The following is a 27,610-nucleotide window of genomic DNA, read 5'->3' as shown; positions in this document are numbered from 1 at the left end:
TCCAAACTGGAACGGGCAGACCCAGCCTCGCCCTTGGCTTTCCGCAACCTCCCAGTATACTCAGGAGAATAGTTAGAATTCCTTCATGAGGAACAAGACACGGAAACAGCTTCCACCTGACCCAGCCAGGGGCCGGGAAGATAGATCGGAGTCCTGCAAATTAAAGTGCCGGGGCAGCCTGGAGCAGGGGCTCGGCCGTCGGGGAGGACTGGCCAGCTTATTAACTGATGTTTATGAGGTGTCCGGGCATCGAAGGATTTTCCCCTCGAATGCGCGTCAGAAATAAATAGCCTGTTCTCCTGCCCCGTGTAAGTACTCCTGGAAAAACCATTTAAAATGCCAATCCCAGGAAATAAGCACAAATAGGTTCCTTCTCTTTGGCCGGTAAAAGCACAGATAAACAAAACTCTACAGCAATAATACAAGAGTATTCCCTGGTCTACCATTATCTTTTTGTTTGGGCTTCAGCTAGCAATTTGAAATTATTCTGCTGAGTACATAAAAAGATTGAATTATCTGCCAAAGCAGTAGGCAAGGGGAGGTGGGGGGCTGGGGGGAGGAGACGGGGGGAGAGAGAGAGAGAGCACAGAAAGAGAAACAGAAGCCGGCAGAGGCTGGTAAATGATAAATAAATAATAAAAGTATTTATTGAGCATCCGCTGAGTGCAATGCACCGTAAGTGCTGGGAAAGGACAACAGAAGCATATGGCATGTTTCCTGCCTACCAGGAGCTTACGCTCTAATGGAGAAGACAGACGTACTTTAATCACCAGTGGGGTAATCAGAATAAATAAATTGACGGTATAATCACTGGATGTAAGGACTGAGTGAGGCTGTAAATCAATATGGAACTGCCAGAGATGGCTGACAGGCTGATGGGAGTTAATCCGAGAGGCTTGTAGAAGGAGGTGGAATTTTAGAAGCGCTTTGATGCGGAAGGGCGTGGGGCAGAACCAGTGGAAAGAACACGGGGTCCCACCTTTGGGAGCTGTGGAAAAAAAATTACAAATGCATTGCAAGCTCCATAATAAAAATAATTGTGGCATTTGTTAAAACCCTTGCTATGCGCCAATCATTTTGCTGAGTGCTGGGATCATTTCTACTAATTCTGTTGCACTCTCCTGAGTGCCTTGTATGATAGGCACTTAATAAATTCTACTGATGATCTGACGGATTGGCTTTAGAGAAGAGAGGGTAGAGGAGAGTAGAAATGCAGCACGGCTTAGTGGATACAGCACGGGCCTGTGAGAAGGACCTGGGTTTTAATTTCTGCACCGCCACCTGTCTGTAGTGTGACCTTGGGTAAGTCACTTCACTACTCTGTACCTCAGTTCCCTCATCTGTAAAAGGGGGATTCAAATTGTGAGTCTACATGAGATAGGGATTGGGTACAACCTGATTAGCTTGTATCTACTCTAGCACTTAGTACGGTGCCTGGCACACAGTAAGTGTTTAACAAATACCATTAGAGAAAAAGAAAAAAAAAGAGGGAGAGAGGGGTTGGAGGGACTGGGTAACTCTGAGGTTAATTTTTTTGTGGGGGTGGGAGGAGGGATCAGGAAAGCCTGGGAGCAAGAGGAAGGGCAGATATGGAACTGGAGTAAGGGGATGGGTTTGGAGTTGGGGCTCGCCCATGTAGCCCGATGGGAAAGAGGCCAAAGGCAGAATTCGAATGGATTTGAGGGAGAGAAATTGGCTCCTCTGATAGTTTCTGTGGTCAGATGGATGAAAAGTCAAAAAGAGGAGAAAGGAGGAAGACGGCGGCGGCGCTCTCAGCAGATGCGCAGCCCCAGGACTCCTTGGGGGCTGCTTGAACCCAAGCCACAGGAAGCAGTGTGGCCTAGTGAAAATAGTCAGAGGGCCTGGGTTCTGCCCCTTGCCTGTTGTGTGACCTTAGGCGAGTCACTTAACTTCTCTGGGCCTCAGTTTCCTCAGCTTTTAAAAATGAGGATTCAATACCTGTTCTCCCCCCTACTTGGAGGCTGAGCCCCATTTGGGACAGGGACTATATATGAGCTGCTTGTATTGTATCTACTCCCCATTTCACTCTCACACACTGCTCCTCTGGTGCTAACCTTCTCACTGTGTCTCTTTCTCTCCTGTCCCTCTGTCGACCCCTGGCTCACGACCTACCTCTGACCTGGAGGGCCCTCCCTCCTCAAATCCTCCAAACAACCAAACTGCCCCCCTTCAAAGCCCTACTGAAGGCTCACCTCCTCCAAGAGGCCTTCCCAGACTAAGCCCCCCTTTTCCTCAGCTCCCCCTCCCCTCCCCGTCACGCCGACTCGCTTCCTTTGCTCTACCCCCCACCCCCACCCCATAGAAATTGTGTATTTGTGTACATATCTATAATTCTATTTATATTATTGCCTGTTTACTTTTTTGTGTATATATCTATAATTTTATTTATTTATATTGATGCCCGTTTACCCGTTTTAATTTCCATCTCCCCCCTTCTAGACTTTAAGCCTGGTGTGGGCAGGGATTGTCTCTCTTTTTTGCTGAATTGTACTTTCCAAGCGCTTAGTACAGTGCTCTGCATACAGTAAGTGCTCAATGAATACGATTGAATGAATGAATTTGGCACCTAGGTTGATCGATTGTCACTTTTACACTAGGATCTGTGCCTTTTAATTGCTTGATATTCACTCCACCCTCAGCCCCACAGCTCTTATGTACAAATCAGTAATTTATTTAAAAGTCTGTCTTCCCTTCTAGACTCTAAGCTCCCTTTAGGCAGGGATGAGGTCTACCAACTCTATTGCATTGTACTCTCCCAAGAATATACAGCAAGTGCTCAGTAAATACCAGTGATTGATTCATTGATTGATAGAAATCACTTTACAAATACCACCGTTCTTATCCTTATTACTGAATGACTAGATTCAACTTGACCCTAGGTTCTAAACTCCTCCACTAGATTGTAAACACTTTCAGAGCAGGGATCTTGTCTCCTGATTTTACTGTAATGGACTCTCTCAACCACTTAGTAGAGTGCTCTGCTCAGAGTTAGCACTCAATAAATACCATGGACTGATTTCCCCAAACCCAACACCCTTCCCCCATCCCTGTTGGAAATACCCAAATCAGTAACTAAGTGTCTTCCCCAGACCACAACAACCTCAGCAATAATATGGCCCGGGACTTTGTGATAAGATCATTTTAAAAGGTAACTGCTTATAATAATACAATTTATTCCTTTCAGCTTGGAGGGAAGCTCAGATACAAATGAAGCGTGTCTTCCATTAGAACCCTACAGAAATGAACTAATAGCCTGCAAAGAAAACCATTTGTAATGTTACTATAATTCACATGATTCATTAAACAGAAATGGAAAATGATAGCATTTTCCCCCAGAAAAAAAAAATCCTTATGGAATTACATACTGAGATCACTTAGTTGAACTATTTTATTGACTAAGCATCTTGTTGTGCTGATGTGTAGATTATGCAGCTTGGGCACCATTTATTTTTCCATTTGCTAAAATTAGAGACTTTTTTGAGTTTGAAATAGGTTCGGGGAGTGTCTGTTGGTTCCAGGAAAGGTCTGATAAGGGGCACGAGTTTGCTTTTCACTGGCTGGTTTTAGATTCTGCCTTGTCTTTTTCTCAGAATGGATTTGCAGAGGGCAGCTGAAGTGGGAGTGGTTGGGCTGGTGGGTGTCTTTTCCTCTCAGCTGTGAGTGCCTCCCAGGTCCCTAACGGGAACAAGTGAGTCGTGTGACGTGGTTAATGAGTTTGGGTGGCCCTGGTCGACAGAAGGATGAAAATTCTTGCTGCCCAACCCCAGTCAGGCTACAACCTATCAATCGATCCATCACTCTCTCCACCTTTAAAACCTTACTAAAATCCCATCTCCTCCAATAAGTCTTCCCTGACTGAGCCCTTATTTCTTCTTCTGCCACTCCCTTCTGTGTCACGCTTGTATTTGGATTTGAACCCTTTATTCACCCCTCCCTCGACCCTACAGTACTTATGGAGAGGTCCAAAATTTGTAATTCATATTAATCAGCTGTAAAATCATTAATCATCGTTCTTGTTATTAACTGTAAGCTTGTTGTGTCTACCAGTTCTGTTATACTGTACTCTCCCAAGCAGTTAGTACAGTGCTCTGCACATAGCAAGCACTCAATTAATATGATTGATTGAATCAGTGGTATTTATTGAGCGTTACTGTGTTTAGAACAATTTGCTTAGTGCCTAAACCTTCATGCACCTCTCAGGGTCGCACCTGGAGAATTTCCAGTACTCTACCAGTCTTGGTTACGGGAGGGAGAGTCAAGCAGAGGTATATCCATTCCATTCCTAGCTTGGGCAGGGGCTAGAGAGTGGAAAGCAATCCGCGACGTAAAAACTCACCGTGCAGGGCAGGAGCAGCACGGGAGAGAGTCGAGGGTGGAGACTAAAGTTTACTGCGCGGAAGGAGGTGATGGGAAACCGCCTCTGTATTTTTACCAAAAAAAACTCTATGGCTACACTTCCAGAACGATCGCAGATGGAGGTGGGGCGTTCTGGGAGAGATGTGTCCTTGGCGTCGCCGTGGGTCGGACACGACTTGACAGCGTAAGGCGACAAACCTTCATGCCATTCCCTTTGGCCCATTGCCAGCTGACAGTCTGGGAGGCGAGGAGGGGTGGGACTAGCAACCCCTGCTAGTTAGAGGCCTTCCTAACCCATGAAGTCCCGCTAGACTGTAAACTCCCTGAGGGTAAGAATCAGGTCTCTCTCCTCTATCATACCCTCCCAAGCACTTAATACAGTTTTCTGCATACACGGTCACTCTCAGAAAGTACTACTACTAGAGAAGCAGCATGACCTAATGGAAGGAGCACGGGCCTGGAAGTCAGAGGGTGTGGGTTCTAATCCCGGTCCGCCACATGTCTGCTGTGTGCCCTTGGGCAAGTCACTTCACTTCTCTGTGCCTCAGTTACCTCAGCTGTAAAATGGGGATAAAGACTGTGTGCCCATGGGGAGCAGGGACTGCATCTGACCTGAGTATCTTGTGTCCACCCCAGGGCTTAGGACAGTGCTTGGCACATAGTAAGCACTTAACAAATACCATGGTCATTATTATTGTTACTACTGATTGATTGATCGATCAGCCCACTCATTACTTACCAAGGAATCGCTATGACTGGTGAGATCTTCTCTCTGCCCCTGACCCCAGGGCTTCTCAGGACATCTGGTCTCTTGCTCGCATCATCTGCTCCCAGAATACTCCTCTTTTCCGACGTGATGGGCAGCCTTGGCCTAGTCCTGCCGACTGCCTTTTTCCGGGACGTGCAAGGATGTCTTCCACGTCTGCTCCCAACTGGACACCAGAATGCCTCCCCCCCGCCGGCCGACCTCAGGCGGAGAAGTCAGATGGGAAATCCCAGCCCAGAAGTGAGTGATATCGAGTTTGTCCATTCTCTGCCCAACCGGAACTCCTTCCCTTTGTCGGTCTGGCCAAGGGGATCCCCGTCCTCGATCCCGGAGCGAGCCGGGTCTCAAAGAGACGGCCTCTCGGAAGCCTCTCTCCTTGCCGGCGGCGGGGAGGGGTGAGATGATGCCTTTTGTCTGACTCCAGACCCAGAGATGTGCATCAACTTCCTAATTGTGCCCTTATGTCCTAATTAATCATTTACGGTTGAAGGGTAGAGAGAAGAAACTCAGCCCGCTTCTCGTGTCTGATGGTTGTAACATCGTGTAAAGAGCCAAACGTTATTAAAATGGGGAGGGGTGGGGAGCCGGGGAGGTTGAAAACAGATTTAATAGAATTCATTAAGGATGATGCTTCGCGAATAGGCTTGCAGTAGCAGCCGGGGAATACGCTACGCTTGTCGTTATAATAGCGGCATTTTCTGTGCTTTGATCCCTCCAGACTCAGAAGTTTTCCCCGCATGAGCTGCTTTGAAGGCCTCTGACAGTCGTCTTTGATGCGGCAACTTTCCGGTTTCAGAACCGAGGGGGCCACGGATAGGGATGGGGGAAACAGCAGCCTGGGTCAGGCAGGGTTTCAGCGGGGGACGTTGATTGCCGGAGAATCGGAATTCCTGAGGAGCCTGCCCGTGCCAGGATAAGGCCACTCTCCGGAAACGTTAATCCCTGGCAACGGAACACCATGTTTAGTGGAAAAAAAAAAATGATGAGAGGAAATACTCCCATGATGCATTGGCACTGAGAGGCTGCGGAAATCAATCGATAATATCTAATGAGAATAGTAAAAATTATGGTATTTAAGCGCTTACTATGTACCAGGCACTGTACTAAGCACTGGGGCGGTTTCAAGCAAATCGGGACGGACGCAGTCCCGGTCCCACGTGCGGCTCCCAGTCACAACCCCCATTTTACAGATGAGGTACTTGAGGCCCAGAGAAGTGAAGTGACTTGCCCAAGGTCACACAGCAGACAAGGGGTGGAGCTGGGATTAGAACCCATGACCTTCTGACTCCCGGGCCCATGCTCCATCCACTGGGCTATGCTGCTTTCCTGTTGGTAAGCATATCCCTATTCCTCTTGGTAAACATTTCTACGTCTATCTCCCTCATCCGACAGTAAGCTCTTTAAGGGCAGGCCGTGTGTTTTGTGCTTCTGTTGTTCTTTCCTTATTGGTCTGGAACAGTGCCTCGCATCAGTAAATATCATTACAACTACTATTAGTGTTGGGGAGAGGAACCCACGCCTCTAAATGAGGCTTGAAACTGCCTGGCTCTCGGGCCTGAATGAGAATCTAGCGGTGATGTTGCTACCGAACTCCCATCTCGTTGGCCAGATGGCGAGGGGAAAATTGCCCCCGGCAAAGCACTCCTCCGTCCTTCAGACTCCTTGCCGCCACAGGTTCCTAGAGAAGCAGCGTGCCTAGTGGAAAGGCTGCGGTCCTGGGAGTCAGAGGACCTGGGTTCTAATCCTTGCTTTATGCCGTCGAGTCGCCTTCGACCCATAGCGATGCCATGGCCGCCTCTCTCCCGGAACACCCCACCTCCATCTTCAATCGTTCTGGTACTGGATCCGTGGTGTTTTTTTGGTAAAAATACGAAAGTGGTTTATCACTGCCTCCTTCTGCACAGTAAACTTGAATCTTCACCTCTGATTCTCTCCCAGGCCGCTGCTGCCCAGCACAGGTGAGTTTTGACTGGTAGCAGATTTCCTGCCACTCGCTAGCCACTGGCCCAGCTAGGAAGGGTACGGATTTGCCTCTGTGTCCCTCTCCCCCCGGAGTCGAGACTGGTAGAGAAGCAGCATGGCTCAGTGGAAAGAGCCCGGGCTTGGGAGTCACGGGTCATGGATTCGAATCCCGGATCTGCCACTTGGCAGCTGTGTGACTGTGGGCAAGTCACTTAACTTCTCGGCGCCTCAGTCACCTCATCTGCAAAATGGGGAGGAAGACGGTGAGCCTCACGTGGGACAACCTGATTACCTCGTATCTCCCCCAGCGCTTAGAACAGTGCTCTGCACATAGTAAGCGCTTAACAGATGCCAACATTAGAGTACTGGGAACTCTCCAGGTGTGACCCTGAGAGGGGAGGTTCAAATCCTAGCTTTGCTAAATGTCTGCCGCGTGACCTCTGGGCATGTCACTTCACTTCTCTGTGCGTGTTCTCCCTCCTACTTCGACTTAGGAGCTCCATGTAAGATGGGCCTGCGGCTGACCTGATCACCTCGCATCCACCCCAGCATTGAGAACAGTGTTTGACACATAGTAAGGGCCTCAAAAATAGCATCAAAATAAAAAATGTTCAGCTCACAGTTATAGCAGAAGTCGGGGCTCTAGATGGGGCTCTGGAAAAGGTTCAGACCGTGGCTCTAGAGGAAGCTCTGGAGAAACGGTGTGGCTCAGTGGAAACAGTGCGGGCCTGGGAGTCAGAGGATCTCTGTTCTAATCCCGACAGCCACTTGCCTGCTGCGTGGCCTCTGGCAAGTCAACTTCTGTGTGCCTCAGTTTCCTCATCGGTGCAATGGGGAAAGCTGTTTTTAAATGGTATCTATTAAGAATTTACTTTGTGACAAGCATTGTTCTAAGCCCTGGAGCAGATACAAATTACCTATTCTCCCATTCTATGAGCTCCGTGTAGGACAGGGACTGTGTCTGATGTGATAGAATTATAGAATAATAATGTTGGTATTTGTTAAGCGCTTACTATGTGCAGAGCACTGTTCTAAGCGCTGGGGGAGATACAGGGTCATCAGGTGGTCCCACATGAGGCTCGCAGTCTTCATCCCCATTATCCAGACGAGGTGACTGAGGCACAGAGAAGTGAAGTGACTTGCCCACGGTCACACAGCTGCCGAGCGGCAGAGCCGGGAATCGAACCCATGACCTCTGACTCCCAAGCCCGGGCTCTTTCCGCCGAGCCACGCTGCTTCTTATATCTTCTTCTATCTGTCCCAGGGCTCAGTACAGCGCTTAGCACGTAGTAAATGCTTAAAAATACCACAGTGACTATTATTATCGTTAGAAGCTTCAGTCCACGGCTCCAGTAGATGCCGTAGAGACGTTTCTGGGTTCTAATCGGGGCCCTGCCGCTTGTCTCCTGTGTGACCTTGGGCAAGTCACTTCACTTCTCTGTGCTTCAGGTACTTCATCTGTAAAATGGGGATTAAGCCCGCGAGCCCCTTGTGGGACAGGGACTGTGTCCATCTTGATTAGCTCGTATCTTCACCAGTGCTCAGTACAGTGCCTGGCACCTAGTAAGCGCTTAATACCATAAAAAAAAATAAATTCTGGAAGAGGTTCTAGGGAAGACTCCCTCTATGGTTTGGAACGAATTCCCCCCGGGGAGGAGTCAACCCGGATCCATGTGAACGGGGTGGGAATCTCTGAGGAGATTTCCAGGTTGGTTCTGGCAGCGAGTTTCCCACCTGCTGTGACAGCTCTGGATTCACGGCCTTGAGACTATATGAAATAGACTCCGTCTCCAGATGGCCATCTGTCGGGGCGGGGGGACAGGGGGGGGCGGGGGGCCGAGATGAGCAAGGGTTGTTGAAAGAGACGTTAAAAGCGATTGTTGAGAAGCGGCCACCCTGACCCCGGGGGGTGATGAATGCATTTGTGAGCACTAATCAATCTGGCTACCTCCCATTCATCAGTGCAAAATCAATCTCAAGGATGCCCTGCGTTGCATCTACTTTAATGTTGATAAAGGACACTTGAATTGATGAAGTGTCTCAACACGCACCTATTTATTGCTCGGAAAACTGACTACATGTTCGGTGTGATTTTCTTCCCTGGGCTTCACTCTTTTTTTTGTTTTTTTCGATACCAAACTCAACATCAAAATCATAAACCTGGGCATGTGAGCCGTTTTCACACTTTCTCCTTCTCTGTCATGGAATCTTGGGCTTCTGGGGCCTGAAGGATGCTGTTTAGAGGTCATTCAAGCTGTCCATTCTTCTGCCTCCGGGCAGGATTGCCCTTAAAAGAGGATAGACCGGTGTATTTTCGGCTCCAAGATCATCAGTTTCAGCTGTGTTGATTGAGGGTCTCCCGAGGAGCCAGCGGTGTGCTAGACTAGTGGGGGAAAGTAAAGCAGCGTGGCTCAGTGGAAAGACCACGGGCTTGGGAGTCAGAGGTCATGGGTTCGAATCCAGACTCTGCCACTTTTCAGCTGTGTGACTGTGGGCAAGTCACTTAACTTCTCTATGCCTCAGTTACCTCATCTGTAAAACGGGGATGAAGACTGTGAGCCCCATGGGGGACAACCTGATGACCCTGTATGTACCCCAGCGCTTAGAACAGCGCTCTGCACGTACTAAGCGTTTAACAAATACCCACATTATTATTATCTCTGCCCTCAAGGGGCTTACACAAATGATAATACATTTGTCCAACACTTAGGTTAGATACATGGTAATCGGATCGGACACAGTCCCTGCCCCTGGTGGTGCTTGTTGTCTAAGGGAGGGGGAACAGGGATAAAATTCCCATTTTACAGAAAAGGAAACTGAGGCACAGAGCAGTTAAGTGACACAGGGCAGACAAGTGGCAGAGCCTGAATTAGGACCCAGGTCCTCTGGACCCCAGGGTGAGTAGTGTCCTTTCCACTTATGAAGAGGACTTTATGTGGTAATTGGTTACAGAAGAAGCAGCGTGGCTTAGTGGAAAGAGCATGGGCTTGGGAGTCGGAGGTCGTGGGTTCTAATCCCGCCTCCGCCACTTGTCAGCTCTGTGACTTTGGGCAAATCACTTAACTTCTCTGTGCCTCAGTTACCTCATTTGTAAAATGGGGATTAAGACGGTGAGCCCCACGTGGGACAACCTGATTATCTTTTATCTACCCCAGTGCTTAGAACAGTGGCACATAGTAAGCGCTTAACAAATTCCAAACAAATACCATAATTATTATTATTATTATTAATCATGACTCCGCTAATTGCTTGCTACGTGATCTTGGACAAGTCGCCCGGCCTCGCTGTGCCTCCATTCCCTCCTCTGTAAAGGGAAGAAGCATGGCCTATTAGCTAGAGCACAGGCCTGGGAGTCCGAAGGACCCAGGTTCTAATCCCTGCTCCACCACTTGTCTGCTGTGTGACTTTGGGCAAGTCACTCTGTGCCTCAGTTACCTCATTTGTAGAATGGGGATTAAGACTGTGAGCCTCATGTCAGACAGGGACTGTGTCCAACCTGATTAGCCTGTATCTACTCCAGTGCTTAAAACAGTGCTTGACCCATAGTAAGCGCTTAACAAATATCATTATTATTATTATTAGTAAAATGGGGATTCAATAGATGTTCTTCCTCCTACGCAGACTGTGAGACCCATGGGGGGCAGGGACTGTGTCTGACCTGACAAACCTGTATCTACCCCAGGCTTTAAAGCAGTGCTTGACACATAGTTAGTGCTTAACAAATACCCTAGTTAACAAATACCATAATCATATTAATTTTCTCTCATTTTGGTTCCATTCATGTGGGTGCCTGTCTTGCCTCTCCAGCTGGCATGATCTCTCTGAGGGCAGGACCTGGGCAATCTTCCTCTCCGGTTCCCCACAGTGGCCAGGGCACTGGGCCCTGCAGTTAACCCGGTAGGTGACACCACTTGCGTCAATCACTCAATTGTATTTATTGAGCACTTTCTGTGTGCAGAGCACTGTACTAAGAGCTTGGGAGAGTACGGTACGACAATATAGCAGACACATTCCGGTTAGTAGCCATCTATGGGTTGAATGCCTCTCTGGAGATTTCCCAGGCTCCCTCAGGCCCTCGGATAAACTCTCCCTTGGGCACTAATTTGGTGCAGGTTTCCACCGGGATCATTTACATTTTGCTTTATTAGACAAAAAGTCAAAGTAATTAATCAGTTGATTGCTTAATTCAGAACTCAGTCAATTACAATTTAGTCCTCATCAGTCTGCTTTCCACATGATGAACCCTGTCTGATGCACTGGAAACCTCGGGGAGCTCGGCTTTGAATACGGAATAGTGACTCACGGCCCCTTCCCAGCTCCTTTCCGGTCCTCCCCGGCACCTCCCTTCCACCCCCACCCCATCCCAGAGTCTCCTGAATATGAGGAAGACCCTGGGAGACGAGATGACCCCTGACTCCTGTCCTGCCTTCAGATCAGCCCAAGAATCCCATTCCCCAAACGCCTGTCCCTTGACCTCATTGTACCCCCCCCCCCCCACCTCTCGCCCCATCATCCTTTTCTGGTTCCCGTCCAAATAATAATTATGATAATTACAACTGTGCTATTTGTTCAGCACTTTCTATGTGCCAAAACCATACTCAGCCCCGCGGTCGATTACAAGATGCATTCCTTGCCCCCTAAGGGGTTCCTGGTCCAAGAGAAGCAGTGTAGCCTAGTAGAAAGGACATGGGCCTGGGAGTCAGAAGGACCTGGGCCCATCACTTGTCTGCTGTGTGACCTTAGACCAGTCACTTGACTTCTCTGTGCCTCGGTTACCTCATCTGGAAAATGGGGATTGAGGCTGGGAGCCCAATGTGGGCCAGAGACTCTGTCCAACCCAATTATCTTGTATCTACCCCAGCGCTTAGTACAGTACCTGATACATAGTTTAACAAATACCTGGCCTAACAAACACCACATAATTATTATTATTGTTACAGGGGAGAACAGGTATTGAATCCCCATTTTACAGATGAGAAAACAGTGGAACAGAGAATTTAAGGAAACGGCCCGAGGTCACACAGCAGGCAGATGGCCAAGCTGGAATTAGAGCCCCACTCCTCTGACTCGCAGGCCCATGCCCTTTCCGCTGTACAATTCTGCTTCCCTGTGAAGAGCTGAACACCTTGAAGGGGCTGTCTATACTCACTACATCCAGTCACCTCTCTAGCAACTCTCTTCCTGATCTCCAGGAATCTGGATTTCTCCAGATGTCCTTGGCCTCCAGGCTGGTTTCCTTGTTTCCTGTTGGTTACTCTGCCTCTTTGCAGCAGTGCCATCTTTTTGGAGTTTACTTAGAGAGTCATCTCCTGCCTCTATTTCTACCCCGAAACCGCCTCTCCACAGAATCGTTTTTTATTTTTTAAGATATCTGTTCAGTGCTTATATGTCAAGCTTTGTTCCGTGCTGGGGTAGATACAAGTTTATGAGGTCAGACACAACCCCTGTCCTATACGGGGTACACAGAGGGAGGAGGATTTAAACCCCATTTTACCAATGAGGTAACTGAGGGATAGGGAAGTTAAGTGACTTACCTAAAGTCACGCAGCAAACAGTTGGAAGAACCGGAATTAGAATCCAGGTCCTCTGACTCCCTGGCCTGTGCTTTTTCCAATAGGCCACGTTCTGGTTCTCCGTTCAACTCCCTCCACCCTTCTTTCAGAGAGCTCCCCTCCTTTTGGAGTTTAGCCACCGTGGGTAAGAGGCCGCAAGAAGTGAACTTGGCTATGACAAGACGGTTAGGGAATTAATGTCACGTGAACGGCAGTTAGCATCGTACCAGTTTACGGGAAGTAATGAGGTTGCGTCTGTACCGTCTTAAGAGAGCTCAAAACAGATGCAGTTATAAAACGGAGCACCTGCCCTAGTTCTAATACTTTTCCCTCAAATTAGGGAATGGCCCCATATGTTTCCCAAGGCCATTTGTCTGTTCACGTGCTCCCTACGTGGCTTTTCGAGTCCCTTTAGAGAAGTCGGTTTGCCTAGTGGAAAGGGCCTCCCTCTGGATGGCACCCGGAGAGCTTCCAGGACTCTACTAGTCTCGGCTAAGGGAGGGAAAGTCAAACAGAGGATTACCCACTCCGTTCCTAGCTGGGGCAGTGGCTAGCGAGTGGAAGGCAACCTGCTACATGTCAAAACTCACCGGTGCTGGGCAGGAGCGGCATGGAAGAGAGTCGAGGGCGGAGACTCGGGTTTACTGTGCGGACGGAGGCGATGGTAAACCGCTTCCGTATTTTTACCAAGAAAACTCTATGGATCCACTACCAGAACGATGGCAGATGGAGGTGGGACGTTCTGGGAGAGATATGTCCACGGGGTAACTACGGGTTGGAGGTGACTTGATAGCATAAGGCAAGTGGAAAGGGCACAGATGAGGGTGGTGGTGGGGAGGGTTGGAGACCTGGGTTCTAATCTCTGCTGTGTGACCATGGGTAGGTCCCTGAACTTTTGCTTCAGTTTCCTCATCTGTAAAATGGGGATACAATACCTGTTGTCCCGTCCCTTTAGAATTTGAGCCCCATTTGGAAAAGCGACTGTGTCCATTCTGATGATCTTGTATGTATCAGAAGAAGCAGCGTGGCTCAGTGGAAAGAGTCTGGGCTTCGGAGTCAGAGGTCATGGGTTCGACTCCCGGCTCTGCCACTTGTCAGCTGTGTGACTGCGGGCGAGTCACTTGACTTCTCTGTGCTTCAGTTACCTCATCTGTAAAATGGGGATGAACTGTGAACCTCACGTGGGACAACCTGATTGCCCTGTATCTACCCCAGCGCTTAGAACAGTGCTCTGCACATAGTAAGCGCTTAACAAATACCAACATTATTATTACCCTTCTTTGGCTCGCAGTAAGTGCATAACGAATACCATAGTTATTATTATTATTACCATATTGTTTTAGAGAGAGAGCCCTGAGGGACAGGGACTAATTCCCACCTGGATATTCTTTCCCAGTGCTTAGTACAGTGCTCTGCACACAGTAAGATCATAATAAACACTATTACTACTGTTACTACTACAGCCTCTATGAAGTTGACACCCAAGTCTTCATCTCCAGCCCAGCCCTCACCCACTTTTTTTTAATTTTATAGGCTCGACGTGGGCAGGGAATGTGTCTACCAACTCTGTCATATTCTACTGTACCCTCCCAAGCTCCAAGCACAATGCTCTGCACACAGTAAGCACTCAATAAATATGACTGAATTAATTTTTTATGGTATTTAAGTATTTACTATGTGCCAATCACTGTATTAAGCATTGGGGTAGATACAAGGTCATCTGGATGGACGTGGTCCCTAACCCACATAGGGCTCTGTCTTAAACCCCATTTTACAGATGAGGTAACTGAACACGAAGAAGTGAAATGACTTGACTAAGATCATACAGCAGACTAGTGGTGGAGTCAGGATTGAAACCTAGGTCCTCTGACTCCCAGGCCCGTGCTCTTTCCACTAGGCTATGCTGCTTCTAATCTTATATTCTAGACCCTCCTAAACATTGATTCTTAGGATGACCACCTCCTTAAATCACACGTTAAAAATAAGTTCTTCATCTTCCCTCCTAAAGCTCTTCCTTTTAAATTTTCCATCACTATTGACCACGCCACCCCCACCCCTTCGCCCATCCCAGAAACCTGCGTTTTTGATGCCATCCTTACCCTCTAGACGGTAAACTCGTCCTCTAGACTGTAAGCTCTTTAGGGGCAAGAGAATGTGTCTGTTTATTGTTGGTATTATTATTATTATGGTATCTGTTAAGGACTTACTATGTGCCAAGCACTGTTCAAGCATTGGGGTAGATGCAAGCTAATCAGACTGTCCCACTTGGGGCTCACAGTCTTAATCCCTATTTTACCGATGGAGTAACTGAGGCACAGAGAAGTTAAGTTGACTTGCCTAAGCAGGCAAGTGGTGGAGCCTGGATTAGAACTCATGTCCTCTGACTCCCAAGCCCATGCTCTTGCCACTAGGCCATGCTGCTCCCCAAGCTCTTAGTAAATGCTGCACAGAGTGAGTGTTCAATAAATAGGGTTGATTGACTGACTCCTCCCTGTCATTTCTCTCCTAGACCCTGTCTGGCTCTCTACCTCGCCGATTCTTCCTGCATAATATTCACGGCTCCTCTCCTTCCTCTCCACCTTTCCATCACCCCTGTGCTTCAGTCTCCCAGACTGGAAACTCACTGTGGGCAGGGAATGTGTCTGTTATATTGTTATCTTGTACTCTCCCAAGTGTTTAATACAGTGATTAAGCCCCCTTTCTCCTCGGTTCCCCCTCCCCATCGCCCCGACTTGCTCCCTTTGCTCTACCTCCTCCCCCCACCGCAGCACTTGTGTATATATGTACATATGTATAATTCTGTTTATATTAATGATGTGTATGTATATATTGTTCTATTTATATTGATGCTATTGATGCTTGTTTACTTGTTTTGATGCCCGTCTCTCCCCTTCTAGACTATAAGCCTCTATTGTCTCTGCTGTTGAATTGTACTTTCCAAGCGCTTAGTATAGTGCTCTGCACACAGGAAGCGCTCAATGGATACGAATGAATGAGTGAGTGACTGACTGAGCTCCTGGGTGGATTCTCTAACGGACTCCCGATTGATCTCCCTGCCTCCAGCCTCTTCCCTCTTCTATCCATTCTGTAGTCAGCTGCGTGACCCTCGCCTGGGTCACGAGCTAGGGGTCGGGGTCGGACCGAAGACGCCCCCCCACCCCCGCCCCCGCGTCTGTGGCGTTGGCTTGTATTGTGCTGAAAAATTCTCTCCCGTGGCGGCTTTGTAATCTAGTAGCCTGGAGCCCATGAAATGAGATTTTCAGTTCTGTGAGCTAGAAATGGGAATAATACATTAAAGCCGATTGGCTTCCCCGATAAGGAGGCTCCAGCCAGCGGCCTCATGAATCAGGCTCCGGTGATGCGTCCAGCTCCTGTCCCTGCCTTCCTGCCTGAGCCCCTGTAGCCACCCCTGCAGCTCCCAGCACTGAAGCTCCAAAGACGGGACATGTTCCCCGACCACGGAAACAAGCGTATTTACAACTAGAATAAACAAAATCGAGAATTGAATGTGCGATCGAATTAACGGATGTACCCAAGTTGTGGGGAAGGGTAGAAATAAGTACAGGAATAATGGAAGTGGCCGACGGGTAGATGTAACTTGTGATGCTGGGATTTGATCAGGGAAGGTTGTCAGCGCTTAATAAATACCATTGATCGATTGAATGATAGCCGGTAGAGGTGGAAGTTCTGGGGGTTCTGAATGTGGGGAGGGCTGTGGTCTGGCAGATCTGGGGAGAGAGGGAGTTCTGAGGCAGGGGAATAGCGTGAGTGAGGAAATGGGGGAGGGAGAGTTGAGAGCGAGGGGCGGTGAGAAGGTTGGCTTGGAAGGAATGAAGAGAGGGGGTGAGGAAAACAGATAATCATATTTACTGAGCGCTGAAAGCAGACTTCCTTAGTCTGGAAGGACCTTGTAAAAGGAGATCTTAGGTGGGGAGGTTCGATCCTGTGTCGCTGCAAGCCTGATGGTTGGAAAGCTCAATTAATGCTAACCTGTTTTTTGTTTTTTTAAATGGTGTATGTTAAGCATTGCTACAGCTACTAATGATGATTACTGTGGCATTTGTTAAGCACTTACTGTGGGCCGGGAACTGTACTACGTGCCAGCGAGGGTACAAGGCAATCGGGTTGGACACGGTCCCTGTCCCTCATGGGGCTCACAGTCTTAATCCTCATTTTATAGATGAGGTAACCGAGGCACGGAGAAGTGATGTGCCCGAGATCACACAGCAAGAAATTGGCAAAGCCCGGGTTAGAGCCCGGATCCTTTGACTCCCGGGCCTGTGCTCTATCCAGGTCGGAGCCAGCGATGTTTCCTTCCCATCGATGATTCGGGGGAGCTCGGCCTCACTAGCGAGGTCATCCCCTGCCTGACAGAGGAATGTCACCCGGGAGTCAATTACAGCTGCCTCTCCCCGCCTGGATCGCTTCCTCTCTCTGTTGTGGTGATATTATCAAGACGCTTCCAATGTTTTACCTGTCACCGCTCAGGCTCGTGAGCTTCGCAAATAATAGGGCAATACACCCAAAATGGCAGCTGTTATCTCTGCTGACACACACGCCGAGAACTGGGCTGTAACTCTATCACCAGTAACAATTAGGCTATTTATTAGGCGCTCACTGCGTGGCAGCGCTCTGTGGAAGAGACACAGCAATCAGCTCACCGTGTCCCTGACTAACCCGGGGCTCTCAGTCTAAGAAGCAGGGAGCCCAGGGGGCAAAACCCCGTTTTACAGGGGCGGAAACTGAGGACCCGACAGGTCACATCACTTTTCTAAGATCTGCCGGCAGGTGAGTGTCAGAGGTACAAATGGAACCCGGGTCTCTTGACTCGCAGGCCCACAGTCTTCTCCGCCAGGTCACTTCCTCTTCCATTTCTTGGTCATCATTCAGTGGGTGGCCTTGTGGCTAGGGCACAGGTCTGGGAGTTGGAGGACCTGGGTTCCAATCCCGATTCTGCCACTTTCCTGCCGGGTGATCTTGGACAAGTCCCTTAACTTTTCAGTGCCTCAGTTTCCTTACCTGTAAAATGGGGATAGAGGACACGTGAGCTCCACTGTGGGCTAGGGACTCTGTCTGACTTGATTATCTCGTTCCTACCGCAGCGCTGAGCCCCGTGCTTAGCACGTAGCACGGAACCAATACCGCAGTGATTATTATTATGCCCATTTTGGGGCCGGAGATGTAGGAGATGAAAGATGTCTGTACTCTCCCAGGTACACACAGTAAGTGTTCAATAAATATCATTTTCATGGTATTTTTTTAAGCACTATGTGCCAGGCACTGTTCTAAGCATTGAGGTAGCTAGGAAGCAAACAGGGACATAGTCCATGTCCCGCATGGGGTTTGCGGCCTTAACAAGAAGCAGCACGACTTAGTGGAAAAAGCACGGGTTTGGGAGTTAGAGGTTGTGGGTTCTAATCCCACTCATCAGCTGTGTGACTTTGGGCAAATCACTTAACTTCTCTGTGCCTCAGTTACCTCATCTGTAAAATGGGGATTTAGACCGTGAGCCCCATTTGGGACAACCTGTTTACCTTGTATCTCCTCCAGTGCTTAGAACAGTGGTTGGCACATAGTAAGCACTTAACAAATGCCATCGTCATCATCATCATTATTATTATTATTTTAAATCCACATTTTACAGATGAGATGACTGAGGCCCAGAGAAGTGAAGCGACATCCAAGGTCACACAGCAGACAAGTGGCAGAGCCGGCACTATAGAACCCATGTCCTTCTGACTCCCAGGTCCGGCCTCTATCCCCTGAGCCATGCTGGTTGATAGATTTACGACGGGGAGCCGGGATCTGATATTTCTCGAGTGCTTACTTTGTGCTAGGAGCTGTACTAAGCACTGGGTAGATGCAAGTTAATCAGGTTGGACACATATAGGGCTCATAGTCTTAACCCCCATTTTACAGATAAGCTAACCGAGGCATAGAGGAAGTGAAATGACTTGCCTAAGGTCACTAAGGTCCAGAGAGGGGATTATAATCCAGCTCCTTCTGACTCCCAAGCGGGTACTTTATCCACTAGGCCACGCTGCTTCCCTGCGTCCCTTTACACGGGCTAGATTCCATCACATAATTGCCCTGCATCTGGGAGGGACCTGCCCCACACCTGCCCTCAATCTTCTAACAGGAGAATGGCTTTCATCAGCCAACTGATCAATCAGTCGATCGTATTTATTGTGTGTTTACTACGTGCAGGTCACTGGCTCTCAGTGATAAAATAATAATGTTGGTATTTGTTAAGCGTTTAGCAAACTGAAGAAGTTCTGCTGAAGAGACGTTGGGTTTTCCCAGCTCCCCAACTCTGGCCCTCTCTGCTTTGAACTCTTCTCCGCGTGCGCTTGACGGAGATAGAATAATAACCAAATAACGAAAAGCAATTCAGCCTTCCCTGGTCTCCCACCCCCCCGGCACTCTAATCATTTACCTGACGTTAACGCAGCCTTTTAAAAGCGGATCAATCACGTCCTGCTTAAAAACTCCAGCCGAGGAAAGAAACTGGGGCTCCGTTTGGGTTTTTCCGTGCTAATTCGTTCTGTCGTATTTATTGAGCGCTTACTGTGTGCAGAGCTCTGTACGAAGCGCTTGGAAAGTACAATTTAGCAATAAAGAGAGACAATCCCTGCCCACACCGGGCTTAAGTGATGCTGATTCAGAGTTGCCACTGGTGTGTGTAGACATTCCTCTGTCTCCCCCTCTCCCTGATCATCATAATCATAATCATATTTAATAATAATAATGTTGGTATTGGTTAAGCGCTTATTCTGTGCAGAGCACTGTTCTAAACAGGGGGGAAGATACGGGGTAATCAGGTTGTCCCACGTGAGGCTCCCAGTTAATCCCCATTTTACAGATGAGGGAACTGAGGCGCAGAGAAGTGAAGTGACTTGCCCACAGTCACACAGTTGACAAGTGGCAGAGTCAGGATTCGAACCCATGACCTCTGACTTCCAAGCCCGGGCTCTTTCCACTGAGCCACGCTGTTCAGTGTCTACGTGCTAAACCCCAGGGTAAGTGCTGGGATAGATACAAGGCAGATGCATTCAGTCGTATTTATTAAGCGCTTACTGTGTGCAGAGCACTGTACTAAGTGCTTGGGGTAAGTCAGACATGGCCCTAGTCTCAGCCTTTTCTTCTCCCTCTCATAGTCTTTTCCTCTTTCTCTCTCTGTCTCCCCGGTTCCCTCCCCGGGCTTTTAGTAGCCGGCGTCCATTTCTCCGGAGAACGTTTAATGCCTGCACTGACATTCCTCTCCCCACCCGGAGGTGGCTCTGGCCTAGTGGGATCCCATTCCTCCTTATTAATAAGAAGAATAATAATATGGTACTTGTCTAGCACTTACTATGTGCCAAGCACTGTTCTAAGAACTGGGGTGGATGCGAGTTAATCAGGTTGGACTGATTATTATAATTAAGTAGGCTCACAGTCTTAATCTTCACTTTGCAGAAGAGGTAAACTGAAGCCCAGAGAAGTGACTTGCCTAAGGTCACACAACCGACGTGTGGCAGAGCCGGAATTAGAACCCAGTTCTTTGTGACTCCCAAGCCCGTGCTCGATCCACCAAACCATGCTGCTTCTCCACGTCCCCGTGGTGCTGCCGTCTGGCCTTAGAAGCCCTCAGTTCAAACTCAAATCTGAGAACTCTTCCCCAGGCACTAATAAACCATGCTGGTATTTGTTAAGCGCTTACTATGTGCCGAGCACTGTTCTAAGCGCTGGGGGAGCTACAGGGTAATCAGGTTGTCCCACGTGAGGCTCACAGTTAATCCCCATTTGACAGATGAGGGAACTGAGGCCCAGAGAAGTGAAGTGACTTGCCCAAAGTCACACAGCTGACAAGTGGCCGAGCCGGGATTCGAACCCATAAACTCTGACTCCCAAGCCCGGGCTCTTTCCACTGAGCCATGCTGCTTCTCCTAACCTCTCTCTGACTGATTGACAATCAACAATCAATGGTATTTATTGAGCGCTTACTGTTTGCAGAGCACTGTACTACTACTACTACTACTAATGTTGGTATTTAAGTGCTTACTAGGTGCAGAGCACTGTTCTAAGCACTGGGGTAGAGACAGGGTAAGCAGGTTGTCCCACGTGAGGCTCCCAGGCTTCATCCCCGTTTTACAGATGAGGTAACTGAGGCACAGAGAAGTTAAGGGACTCGGCCACGGTCACCCAGCTGACAAGAGGCGGGGCGGGGATTCGAACCCATGACCAGGTGCTTGGGAAAGTACAGTACATCAGAATTAGCCCACACAGTCCCTGCCAACAGTGAGCTTACGTATCTCTGCTGATGATCTCTCGTGAAGCGAAGCGGCCCAGAGGAGAGAGCACGGGCCTGGGAGTCAGAAGGTCATGAGTTCTAATCCCGGCTCTGCGACTTGTCTGCTGCGTGACCTGTGCTGCAAGTGACTTCACTTCTCTGGGCCTCGGTTACCTCATCTGTAAACTGGAGTTTAAGACCGCGAGCCCCATGTGCGACAGGGACTGTGTCCAACCCGGTTTCCTTGTAATAATAATAATGAAATTGTGGTGTTTGTTAATAAGTGCCAGGCACTCTACTAAGCAGTGGGGTGGAGGCAAGCAAATCCACTCCGGCTTTCAGTACAGTGCCTGGCACACAGTAAATTCTTACAGATACCATTATCGTTATTACAGAGAAGCAGTGCGGCTCAGCGGAAAGAGCCCGGGCTTGGGAGTCAGAGCTCATGGGTTCGAATCCCCGCTCCGCCACTTGGCAGGTGGGTGACTGCGGGCGAGTCACTTAACTTCTCTGTGCCTCAGTTACCTCATCTGTCAAATGGGGATTAACTGGGAGCCTCACGTGGGACAACCTGATGACCCTGTATCGCCCCAGCGCTTCGAACGGCGCTCTGCACATAGTAAGCGCTTAACAAATGCCAACATTATTTTATTATTATCTCTGAGGGAAGCGCGGTCCTCCAGGTGTCCGGATGTGAGATGTTAGGTGTCTGCAGGTGCGAAAAGCTGGGGAATTCAGGGTCACCAAACCTCCCGGAAGTAGTTGTCAGTGACTGACAGCCCCGGGCAAGGCCTGTGAGCCTGCAGCCCCTGAGTCTGTCTGGATCACCTCCTGCATTTATTTATGTATTTGAAGGTTCTTAATGGCTTCTAATTGGGAAAGGACTAAGCTAAATTTGCATCGTGATTTGACATTTAAGTGTATGATTAAATAAAAGCTACTAAGGTCATCACTTGACTAAATTGCCCTAATGAGGGTTGATTATACCGTGCATGCTAATTTGATTTGCCACTGATCACCCTAACTGACTTTGAATCCATTATCACCTTCGGTTGGATTGTTAGGCAGAGCCGCCATATTGGGGCCGGTCCCGGTCACCCCTGGGATTGTCCATATTAAGGGAAATGTGTCTTCGTCCATAAGGGTTAAGCAACGTGAGGGCAGGGGATATGTCTCATTCGAAGTTCTATGGATTCCCAAAGGCCTAGTTTAGCGTTCTGTCCGTGAACGATCGGCAGTGACGGTAAAAAAGAAACGGATATGCGTTGGATGACTTCTCCATAACCTTAACTTTGAAATATGGAAACTTTAAAGAGGTCTGTCAATCGGGTATTTGTGGAGCTCTTACTGTGCACAGTACTATAATGATAACTGTGGTATTTAAGTACTTACTATGTGCCGGGCACTATACTAAGCTCTGGGTTGGTACAAGCAAATGAGGTTGGACACAGCCCCTCTCCCAAGTGGGACTTACGGTCTCAAACCCCATTTTACAGATGAGGTAACTGAGGCACAGAGAAGTGAAGTGACATGCCCAAACTCACACAACAACCAAGTCGTAGAGCCTTCTGACTCCCAGGCCCGTGCTCTATCCGCTATCCCAAGCTGCTCTAAGTACTTGGGAGAGTACAGTACAATGGAACCCAAGTCCAGCAGGCTTCTTATTTTAGAGTTATTATAATTAAGTTGCTAAGCTTGAATTTTGATTAGGAAATAATGTTCCTAAATACAATTTTAAAAATCTACTGTGCATTTTTTTTTTTTAACAGTTTTCTATATCGTAAATTCACTGGAAACAGGGTATGTGTCCACCAACTCTGTGGTATTGTACCACTGATCGATTGATGGATTCAATTCCATAGGAAGTTGGGCAGGTAGCAAATATCAGCCAATTTAAAAAAGGGTCTGCCACTTTCCTGCCGTGTGACTTTGGGTAAGTCATTTGCTTCTCCGTGTCTCATTTTCCTCAGCTGAAAAATGGGGATTCTACACCTGACCTCCCTCAGAGCCTGTGAGTCCCAGGAGGGAAAGAGACTGTGTTCAACCTGATAAACTTGTATCTATCCAAGTTCTAAGAGCACTGCTTGACTCGTAGTAAACACTTAAATATGTTTTTTAAAATAAAATAAATAAATTCCTGAAAGAATGAACAGTGACTTACTAGAGGTAGGGTTGCAGGTGTTGACGGGGCAATCCGGAAATTCTACATGGAGCATCCCTAGCCATAAGGTGATAGCAAAGATGGCGCCCATAACCCAGTTCCTCCTTTTTTTGTATGGTTTCGGTTAAGAACTTATTATGTGCCAGGCACTGTACTCAGCACTGAGGTAGATACAAGTTAAGTTGGATACAGTCCCTGTCCTATATGGAGCTCACAGTCCTAATCCCCATTTTACAGATGAGGTAACTGAGGCACAGAGAAGTTCACTTCTCTGTACTAAGCACTTGGGAAAGTACAGTGCCATAGAGTTGGTAAGACACAATCTTTGCCCTCAAAGGAACATCCAAGCCATGACCAGCTGCTATTTATTTATAATAATAATGTTGGTATTTGTTAAGCACTTACTATGTGCAGAGCACTGTTCTAAGCGCTGGGGTAGACACAAGGGAATCAGGTTGTCCCACGTGGGGCTCACAGTCTTAATCCCCATTTTACAGGTGAGGTAACAGGCACAGAGAAGTTTAGTGACTTGCCCACAGTCACACGGCTGACAAGTAGCAGAGCTGGGATTCGAACCCATGACCTCTGACTCCAAAGCCCGTGCTCTTTCCACTGAGCCACGCTGCTTCTCTATATTTATAGTAATGTCTGCTTCCCCCTCTAGACTGAAAGCTCACTGCGGGCAGGGAATGTGTCTACCAACCCCGTTGTACTTGTACTCTCCCAAGAACTTAGTACAGTGCTCTGTACACTGTAAATCCTCCATAAATACGATTGATTGCTGTGACAACTTCCAGGTGCTTAATTGAGAGGAAAAGTGGCGATCCAGTACAGAGAGTCCCGTGATGGGATGTCGGAGCCGCTGACGGGAGACGGCAAACAGTGGGAGAGGGAAGGTTTTTCCGAGTGTCTGGGAACCATTTCTTTGGCTCCACCTGTCTCACCTCATCCATTTACTCTCCAAAGGGATTTTTCTCCCCAAAGTTTTTATTTGACCCGTGCAGTTGGATGGCTCCTAGCAAAAAAGATTTCATTTTTTTCCCCCCTCCGAAGAGTGACAGGGCATGTTTCCTCACTAATGGGATGCCATTTTTCACTTTCTCTGATGCTGGTGGACGGGTATTACCTCGTGAAGAGCTATCATTGGAAGGGGTGTTATTACTTTATTCCTTGCCAAGTTTCCAGAGGGGAAAGAGAAATTTAAGTGTGTATTATCCTGACATAAAGCTCCTTGGAGGTTGAAGATTTGGGCCTTTTCACCTCATCACAGGGAAAGAAATAGTCAAATAATACCAACTAAAGTGAAATCTGTCCCAGCTGCCTAATCCCACCACTGGCAGCTGGGTAATGCAGGTCAAACCCCTCCCGTTCCCTAATTATTCTGGGAGAGATTTCAGATTCGGCTGGTATTCTGCAGTCTCTAGCCGCCGAGAGAGAGACACGGGGCTTATTTAACGTGCTCTAGGATGCTGTGTGTAAACATGGGGAAAAATTCCATCCATTTGCCCAATTTATTTATTTATATTAATGTCCATCTCCCCCTCTAGACTGTGAGCTCGTGGGCAAGGAATGAGTCGGCTTATCGTTAATAATGTACTCTTCTAAGCACTTAGTACAGTGCTTTGCACACAATAAGCACTTAATAAATACAACTGAATGAATAAATGAATTTGCCAGATGCTTTTAGCCACTGCCACTGCCAGTCTGAAATCCACACAGATGCCGATGCTGCTGCTCCCTGACTGGGCAGAAGCCAAGAGCTGCCCGTTCCCTTGCCAGAGGGGCATCGGCGGCCTGGCTGTGTGTCCTGGTGGCAAAAGAGAGAGGTATAAATCAATCAGTGGTATTTATTGAGCTCTTACTGATGATGATGGTATTTCTGAAGTGCTTACTATGTGTCAAGCACTGTTCTAAGCACTGGGGGAGATACCAGCTAATCAGGTTGGACCCAGTCCTCGTCCCACATGGGGCTCACAGTATTAATCCCCATTTTACAGGTGGAGGAGCTGAGGCAGAAAGAAGTGAAGAGACTTGTCCAAGGTCACAAAGCGGACAAGTGGTAGAGCCGGGATTAGAACCCAAGTCCATGTGACTCCCGCGTCCATGCTCTATCCACTGTCCTATACTGCCATGTGCAGAGTACTGCATTAAGCTCTTGGGAGAGTATAACAGGCACACTCTGCCCACAGAGAGCTTCCAGTTAGAGGAGTGAAGATGTGAGCTTGGGGGATGGAATTTCCCCACCATCTCAGCTCACTAGGGGAGATTCCATGGGTCCTGTTCAGCCTCTGTGCTTCAGTTACCTCATCCGTGAAATGGGGATTGAGAATCTGAGTCCTGTGTGGGACGGTGTCCAACTCGATTTGCTTGTATCCACCCCAGAGCTTAGTACGGTGCCTGCCACATAGTAAATGCTTAGCAAATGCCATCGTCATTATTATTATTATTATTATCGAGGGCATCTAGTCCAGCCCCTGTCACCCGGCAGGATGATGGTCAAGAATCCAGACCAGAGGGTTGGGGAGGGTCTCCCCATAAGACTGTAAGGCCCTTGAGGGTGGAGACCAGTCCTCGCTTCTGTTGTTGTCTCCCAAGCACTTAACCAGTGCTTCGCACACCGTAGGGACTCAGTAGATCCCATCGATCGGTTGATTGTCCGAAGCTTCTGACCAAGGGGGTCCCAGAAGGCCCCTCCCCTCGCCCCCTCTGATGTCAGCCAGTAAAGTGGCAAGGGGGAGATGATGAGCTGGTTCAGTGACTCAGGATCCATAACCCAACCATTCGTGGTTTCCCAGTAAACCCACTTCATCAGCCTGCTAGTGGAAAAATCCATTTGCAGACGGATTGCCGAGTTGTTCTGCTATTTCCCCCCAGAGCTCATTAAACCCATTTATGTAACGATTCTGCCGCCACACTGCCCCACATCTCTTCTTCATGGATCGTTCCCGACACTTTCAATTCATTTAATAATAATTTTTTTTTTAATTTAAAGACCTCATCCAAACCACCAAAGTGGCTTAATCAGGATAAATTAAGTTGTGGGTTTTTTTTTCCCCTCCCCCTCTTTCCCTTTTGGAAGGCGGGATCAGGACCACCGTATCCTCATGATCGTGCCGGCCCCTCTTGGAACTCTCCCGGGCCAGCTGACGCATTCACGGGGAATGAAAACAATCAGACCCGTCTACAGTATCGAGCTCTGGGAAGCAGCAGATGCCGCCACCTGAGCCCGGACTGCTGGGAAGGGTCCTGGAAAGGAGCAGAGGATGCTAGGATTTCAGGGCGAGGCAATTGAGCTGCCATTTTCAGCCACCATGATGGCAGCTGAACAATCAATCAGTCAATCACTAGTATTTCCCTCTTCCTTCCTCTCATCTACTTCCTGCTCTTCTCCCTTTCCTCTCCCTCCTCCCATTTTCTCCCTCTCCCTTTTTCCTCCCCTTTGCCCCTTCCTCTTTTCCCCCGTTCCCTTCCCTCCCCAACCATCTCCTCTCCCTGTTTCACCTCCTCTTCCTCCTCCTTTTTCCTCCTCTTCCCCCATTCTCCCTCATCCTTGCCCCACAGCACACAATCCTCCTTTCCCTTCTCTCTTCCTCCTCCCCTAACTCCCCTTGCCCCCTCCCCCCCCATCTCCTCCCTAGCACCGTACTGATTCTAGCAGAATTCTTCTTTCCTTCTCCCTTTGCTGAATCTTGCCAACCCTCCAATCAGTGGGATCCTGGGGAATCTTGGAATCCAACCGCCTGAAAGACGTGGGTAATTTGGGGGGTGCGGCAGGTGTTTTACTTATTTAATTAGGTTTCCTGATTCTGCCTGAAGCTGACAGGAGGAGCAGAAGCTCTGCTCAGCTGTGAGAAAAGAGGCCACAAGGAAGGGAAACTCTGCTCAAGTGGAGGGTTAAGGACACTTTCATTTTAGCCAGTGTGGGACCAGGCGGGTTAGTGTATTTACTGTGACAGGCTGGTGACAACGAAACACTCCCAATTTAACAGAACAGCTCCCACAGCGGTCAATTTAGCTATTCAGTTTAAAATGTTAGTCTCTTTACCGGAGAATGGCTCTTATTGGATGCAGGCCACAAACCTGACCAAACCCAAATTAGACTCCAGATTTCTCCCCGTGGATTTTGACCAGCAGAAGAGAATGAATTATCGGAGGGGAAATCGCAAACATGACACTTCCCAGAAAAGCCTACTTTTCGCCTTTCTCAATATCTGCCTTTTCCTGCTGCACAAAATCCCACTCTCCCCATCTCTTCCACACTTCCTCTCTCCCCCCCATCTTTCCCTCTCTTACACTTTCTCCACCCTTTCCTCCTCTCCCCCCCCGCCCCCCTTCTGCCTCCATCCTCCTTTCCCCTCTGCCCCTCTTCTCCTCTTCCTTGTCCCTGCTCCTTTCAGGTTTACAGGTTTAAAGTACAAATGTCAAAGTCTCTTTACAAAGCCACAGATGTGTGCTGTTCTGCTGATAGCTAAGCCTGTTTCCCCACCGTCTGATGATCAGCTAGATCCCCTGCCCTGCTGGAT

At 48.5% G+C, this 27,610-nt stretch overlaps 1 non-coding gene across 1 annotated transcript; it reads left to right on the top strand.

The window, feature by feature from the left end:
- Positions 1 to 4,211: 4,211 nt before the first annotated feature.
- LOC114817514 lies at positions 4,212 to 4,349 on the top strand. Its single transcript, XR_003765377.1, has one exon. It is a non-coding gene; the product is annotated as a small nucleolar RNA SNORA7 (small nucleolar RNA).
- The last annotated feature ends 23,261 nt before the right edge of the window (positions 4,350 to 27,610 follow it).

The sequence above is a fragment of the Ornithorhynchus anatinus genome, chromosome 16 (assembly GCF_004115215.2).
Source record: "Ornithorhynchus anatinus isolate Pmale09 chromosome 16, mOrnAna1.pri.v4, whole genome shotgun sequence".
Lineage (NCBI taxonomy): Eukaryota > Metazoa > Chordata > Mammalia > Monotremata > Ornithorhynchidae > Ornithorhynchus > Ornithorhynchus anatinus.
The sequence above is the reverse complement of the archived record's forward strand: the minus strand, read 5'-3'. Positions and strand labels throughout refer to the sequence as shown.